The sequence below is a fragment of the Micropterus salmoides genome, unplaced genomic scaffold (assembly GCF_014851395.1).
Source record: "Micropterus salmoides isolate LMB-PRFRI ecotype aquatic unplaced genomic scaffold, ASM1485139v1 Ms_hic_scaffold_17, whole genome shotgun sequence".
Taxonomy (NCBI): Eukaryota; Metazoa; Chordata; class Actinopteri; order Centrarchiformes; family Centrarchidae; genus Micropterus; species Micropterus salmoides.
The window spans coordinates 32685205-32692333 of NW_024040817.1; positions in this window are offsets into that span (position 1 = coordinate 32685205).

Below are 7129 nucleotides of genomic sequence, written 5' to 3' on the forward strand. Positions count from 1 at the left end.
CTGGGAGCGCAGTGCTCTGGTGGGGTGGTAAGGTACTATGAGCTATTTAAGATAAGATGGTGCTTGACCATTAAGAGCTTTGTAGGTAAGAAGAATGATTTTAAATTCTATTCTGGATTTTACTGGAAGCCAATGCAAAGAAGCTAACACAGGAGAAATGTGATCTCTTTTCCTGGTTCCTGTCAGAACACGTGCTGCAGCATTCTGGATCAGCTGAAGAGTCTTAATGGACTTTTTCGAGCAGCCTGATAATAAGGAATTGCAGTAATCCAGCCTAGAAGTAACAAATGCATGGACTAGTTTTTCTGCATCATTTTTAGACAGGATGTTCCTGATTTTCGCAATATTACGTAGGTGAAAAAAGGCGGTCCTTGAAATTTGCTTAATGTCAGACTTAAACGACATGTCCTGATCAAAGATAACTCCAAGATTCCTCACAGTGGTGCTGGAGGTCAAGGCGATGCCATCCAGGGAAACTATATCTTTAGATAATGCGTCACGGAGGTGCTTAGGCCCCAGAGCAATAACTTCAGTTTTATCTGAGTTTAACATGAGAAAATTACAGGTCATCCAGGTTTTAACATCCTGAAGGCACATTTGAAGTTTAGCTAACTGATGAGTTTCATCTGGCTTGATCGATAGATATAACTGAGTATCATCTGCATAACAATGAAAGCTTATGGAATGTTTCCTGATAATATTGCCTAAAGGAAGCATATATAAAGTGAAGAGGATTGGTCCAAGGACAGATCCTTGAGGAACTCCATGAGTAACTTTGGCGTGCATGGAGGACTCATCGTTAACATGTACAAACTGAAATCGATCTGATAAATAGGACTTAAACCAGCTTAGAGCGGTTCCTTTAATGCCAATGAAATATTCCAGTCTCTGCAATAGGATCTGATGGTCAATGGTATCAAATGCAGCACTAAGATCTAATAAAACCAGTACAGAGACAAGTCCTTTGTCTGATGCAATAAGGAGGTCATTAGTAATTTTCACCAGTGCTGTCTCTGTGCTATGATGAGCTCTAAATCCTGACTGAAAATCCTCAAATAAACTATTGCTCTGTAGAAAGTCACACAGCTGTTTAGCAACTGCTTTCTCCAGAACCTTAGAGAGAAATGGAAGGTTAGATATAGGTCTATAGTTGGCTAAAACATCCGGATCAAGTTTGGGCTTTTTCAGAAGAGGTTTAATTACAGCTACTTTAAAGTACTGTGGTACATAGCCTGTTGATAAAGATAGATTGATCATATCTAGTATAGAGGTGCTGACTAAGGGTAAACATCTTTAAGCAGCCTAGTCGGGATGGGGTCTAAGAGGCAGGTTGATGGTTTAGATGAAGAAATTATTGAAGTTAGTTGGTAAAGATTGAGGGAAGCAAAACAGTCAAAACATGTATCTGGTTCTACAGCTGTTTCTAAGGTTCCTGAGTTAAGAGATAAGTCGGTGCCAATTGAGGGCAGGTCTTGGTGAATTTTGTCTCTAATAGCTAGAATTTTATCATTAAAGAAGCTCATGAAATCGTAACTACTGAGAGCTATGGGAATACTTGGCTCAATAGAGCTGTGACTCTCTGTCAGCCTGGCTACAGTGCTGAAAAGAAACCTGGGGTTGTTCCTATTTTCCTCTATTAATGACGAGTAGTACGCTGCTCTGGCATTACGGAGGGCCTTCCTATAAGTTTTAAGACTATCTTGCCAAATTAAACGAGAATTTTCCACTTTGGTAGAACGCCAATTCCTCTCAAGTTTCCGTGATATTTGCTTTAATTTGCGAGTTTCAGTATTATACCATGGAGCTAACCGTCTTTGTTTTAGTATTTTCTTTTTTAGAGGGGCTACAGAGTCGAGTATCATTCGCAGCGAGCCTGCAGCACTATCAACAAGATGATCGATTTGGGAGGGACTGAAATTAGCATAGGAGTCCTCCGTTACTTTGTGACTAGATAATGTATTTAGAGCTGATGGAATCGCATCCTTAAATTTAGCTATGGCACAATCAGACAGACATCTTGTATAGAAATTTTTGCCCAATGGCGAGTAGTTCAGCAATACAAACTCAAAAGTTATCAAACAGTGGTCGGATAAAGAGGGATTCTGTGGGAACACCACTAAATGTTCAATTTCAATACCATACACCAAAACAAGGTCGAGGGTGTGGTTAAAACAGTGAGTCGGTTCATGAACACTCTGAGAGAAGCCGATGGAATCTAACAAAGAGATAAACGCAGTACTGAAGCTGTCATTCTCAACGTCCACATGAATATTAAAGTCCCCTACAATAATAACTTTGTCCGTTTTAAGGACTAAAGTTGACAAAAACTCTGCAAATTCAGATAAGAATTCAGAGTACGGGCCAGGTGCTCGGTACACTATAACAAAAAGAATTGGTTGCAGTGATTTCCAACTTGAGTGCGAAAGACTAAGAACAAGACTTTCAAATGAGTTATAGTTTAGTTTAGGTTTAGAGCTGATTAGTAGGCTAGAGTCGAAGATAGCTGCAACTCCACCTCCTCGGCCTGTGCCTCGAGGAATGTGAGTATTAATATGACTGGGAGGGGTGGATTCATTTAGGCTAACATATTCTCCATCACCCAGCCAGGTTTCAGTAAGACCAAATAAATCAACATCATAATCTGATATTAGTTCATTTACTAGTACACCTTTAGAAGAGAGAGATCTGATGTTTAAGAGTCCACATTTAATTCTCCTATTCGTTTGCACTATTGCTCTTGTGGTTTTAATTTTTATGAGGTTTTTATGCACAGCTCCTCTTCTGTTTACCTTTTTAAATAATTTCGATGGTCGGGGGACAGACACCGTCACTATAGGATTTTCACTAAGTAACTCCTGAAATGGAGGAGCAGAGAAGTGTGTTAGACTGCGACTCTGCGTAGGGTTTTGGGTGGGTAACTGCTGAAAAAGAAGGGCAGAGAAGTGTGTTAAACTGCGACTCTGCCTCCTGGTCTCAACTCTGGGTTGTCATGGATTTGGTCCACTAATAAACTTGGCCAGATTTCTAGAAATGAGAGCTGCTCCTTCCCAAGTGGGATGGATGCCGTCTCTCCGGATCAGACCAGGTCTTCCCCAGAAAGTCTGCCAATGATCAACAAAGCCCACATCGTTTGCTGGACACCACCTCGACAACCAGCGGCGGAATGACGACATGCGGCTATACATGTCATCACTGGTCAGATTTGGCAGGGGTCCAGAGAAAACTAAAAAAAAAAAAAATTTTGACTAGTAATTCCGAATTTGTACAAAATGTTTCTTGTCTGCAAGGTAGGAGGCAAACAACTGACACAGGTCTGCCCACTCCAACACTAGCCCGACGACCCATGAGGTGATGATGTGATACAGTGTCAAAAGCTGCAGTGAGGTCATGGAGGATGAGGATGGAGAGTAACCCGGAATTGGCTGCATGGAGGAGGTTGTTGGTGATCTTAACCAGGGCAGTTTCTGTGTTATGTTGGTTCGAGAGCCAGATTGAAACTGTTCAAGATTATTGTTATCAAGGTAGATCTGTAGTTGAGATGAAACTAATTTCTCAAGAAAAATGAATGATAAGTTGGAAATAGGCCTGTAGTTGTTTTGGTCATTACAGTTTAGACCAGGGGCCTCATTTATAAAACTGTGTTTAGAATCCTCACTAAAAGTGTACATGCGCCCAAAAGCCAAAAATGGTGTACGCCAAAAAATATTCAGACTTATAAAACCGTGCGTACTCACACTTGTAAGCAACGTTCCCTTTATAAAATCACAATCAACTTGAAATGTGGCGCACGTGAGGGAGCTCCATGTCCAACCCTTCAAACGCCCATTGGCCTCGTGCCCTGCCCCTGGAGCCCCAGGCGTCGGGGGTGCTGTGGGGTTAGTGACGGCCTTGCCTGAACTGGGGTGGGCTGGGGGGTTCGGGGCTCTCCTGGCGTGGGGGCCCGCTCTTGACCTAGGGATCTGGGGACTCGGGCTTGTGGCTTTTGCTCATTTCTGGGCGGGTGGTGTGTCCCTGGGCTTGGGGCCCCGTTTGTCTCCTCTCCTCGCCTGGGCCCTCTTCGGCAGGGGTGGGGCTCCCGCTGCTTCCCCCTGCCAGCTCTCTCACAGTGGGGGGTATTCGGGAGTCTCTGGGGCGCATGGCCGGTGTTGTCGAGGTAGGTTTTGGTGCTCCTCCTTGGGGGTGATTGACTGGGGGGGCTGGGCCCCCGTCCAGGGATGAGATCGGCCTCGGGGGTTGCTGGCACTGCCTGCACTCTGGGGAGGGATGCCTCTGGCTGGGCTGGGGGATCGTTGGCCTGGTTCTCCCGCGTTATTGCTCCCTGGCAGCAAGGAGCTTTCCGGCACGGCTTTCTGCTGTTCTTCCTTGGGGCAGGGTACAGCTTCCCCCGGGACATGCTGTCTGGGGTCCTCTGCGCTTTGGGGGGTTGCTGGGTGCCGTGGCTTCTGGGGGTGGGGGTCTCTGCTCGGGTTGATCCGGTTGCGGTTTGGAGGGCTGCGGTGGGATTGTGGGGCGATTGTTGATGCATCTTGATGCATTGTGCTTTTTCCCTGGGTAGGGTCTCTGAATGGCTGTGGGCGTTTAGTTTGTGCATTGGAGCACGGGAGAGGCATTTCTTCCTTGGCTGGGATGGACCAGTTTGCGTCCCTGTTTTGCTTCGTTGGCCTCGGATCCATGCTTCCCCATTTCTCTGTCGGCCAGTTGTTGGACCCCTCTGGATACTGAGGCATATAATTAGTTTTCGGGATGTGCAGTGTGGGTGCGGGGCAGGGCTGTGCTCCGGTTTGTTCTGGGCTTGTGCCTGGAGTTCTCAGCCCTTGACGGGTGGGTAGGTTGGTGGTGGCATGCAGCTGAGCTGGTTGATTTTGCCTCGTTGCTGGTTTGGCTGGTGTTGCATGGCGGCCGGGGGCTGTGCTGGCCATGGGGGATGTCGGCTGGCGCCGGCGCCCTTAGTTTTTTCCGGCGGTTGGGGGGACGGCGGACTTTTATAGGTGGCTGCACGGTGACCGGTGCGGCGCGTTTGCTGCCGGGCTGGGACTTGCTGCTGGTGTTTCTCTCTGCTGGCTTTCGCTGTCTTGTTATTCCGCTAGCTCTCTCTCGTTTGCCCAACCTCGCACGCGGGATTCGCGGGGGGCTGCTGGGCATTGGGTGTCGACGTGCTCGCGCAGTACGTGTGTTGGGCTCGTCACTTGTGCATTGGTGTTGATGATTGCGTGGCATTTGGCCGTTTTGGTTGTTCGCTGCGCGGCGGTGGGGTGCTGGGTGGGGGGGAAGCACTGGTCTATGTTGTGTGCGCGCCGCAGTCGGCCCGGGCTCTGCTCTTCCGCGGGTTACGCTTTTCGCGTTCCGTCGGCATTACGTTGTCAACTGGCATTTGGGTCGGGGTCTTCCGCGTTTGCATCGCGGTGCATCTGGGAGTCTTTTTGATTGATTTTTGTATTTTTTATTTTTTCTCCCACCCCTATTGGCTACTGAGGTTCTTGCCTGCCTGTTGCTGGGGTAAGTGTGGCACAGTCGTGGCATCCCACTCACTAACAACTACATTCTTTAACAGGCTTATGCGCATACACATGTACACACACACATACAGACACATTCACCCACATGCACACAGACACACACAGTCTCACACATAGACACAAATTTAGGCTGTCCCTGCACCTTGAGTAGTGATGTCGCTGGCTGGAGGAGGACACACACGCAAGACGGGATGACCCAGGTATTAATTTGTCAGTCCACTCACTTAACAAAGCTGCTGATGAGAAATGTGAATTGTTTTAAGTGACATAAATGGTACACTGAAAGATTTACTTAATAAAATAGTGTTATATTTTCCATAACGTGTTTTTATTATCATTATTATTATTATTTCGATTTATTTTACACAATAGGCCTAATCATTTCAAACCATTTCATCCTTCTGCCATGTGAGTCGCCGTTTCTGTTTTCTCCTCTTTATGTCCGTACACAAGGTTCAGAATTTGAGTGGAGAACCGCACATTCTCTGGTCAAGTTTGTTTTTTATAGATCACAACCTTTGCTTGGGAAGTGGCGTACGTATGTTTCCAGCCCAGTTTTACACCGTTTATAAATAAGACCCGAGGTTTTTTCAGAAGTGGTCAGATTTTGCCAACTTTCAGCGAAGGGGAACTGTATCAGGGAAATGATAGAAGTTGAGCATGCTTTAACTAGGATTGTGGGGCTTGGATCCAGGTGTGGAGTTTTTGTACTTGGAAAATGTGATTTTTAATTAAGTAAGTCTGAAGTCACATAGGACAGTGGATGGGGACAGTTTCATGGCACCTGTTGTTTCGCATGAGGTTAGCAGAGGCCAGCTGCTCATGAATTGCAGTAATTTGGGCTGTAAAAAAAGCAAAGCACAATTCATTTGAAAGGTTCCAATTTATATCAATTTCTCTGGTTAGAGTAATCTTTTCACTGTGGAGAAGAATGTTCTAGTATTCCCTTCACCTGTACTGATGATATTTGCATGATGGGTAGCTGAGCAGGCGTGACATAATATGGTGAGATACCAGAACAACAGACTAAGTCGAGAATGTGTCCCTTGGTGTGTTTTATTAAGTTGACATATTGTGTTAGATCAAAGCAGACTAACATTGCTTTTAAATCTTTAGTAAACATTACCAGTGTTTCAAAAGGAACATTAAAATCCCCCATGATGATGATGTTAGGAGACTCTGCAATAGGGGTGCTTAAAACTGTTGAGAGTTCAGTGATGAAAATAAGATGAATTTGGTGGTCTTTACAGAACAGCAACAGGTCCACAAAGCTTAACAGCCAGCAGTTCAAAGGAAGACTGATCAGGTAGAGAGAGTGGTGTTAGTTTTATACTCTCACAGTAGATCTAAGCAAGGCCACCTCCCCTAACCACAGAGCGTGATCTGTTTATGAGAACAAAGCCAGGTGGAGCTGATGAATTTAGCTGCAGGAAGTCTGTCCGCTAGCCCAGCGGTGGCTGTAGGTTTTCTCCAGCGAGAGACATGGGACAGAGGTAAAATGCAAAGCACAATCGTGGCAGTTATTGTCTTCTATACAGACACGACAAGACACCAACACCAACCAGAAACAAACTTACACTGAAAGCAACTAGCTGCCTTATATACACTCCCTA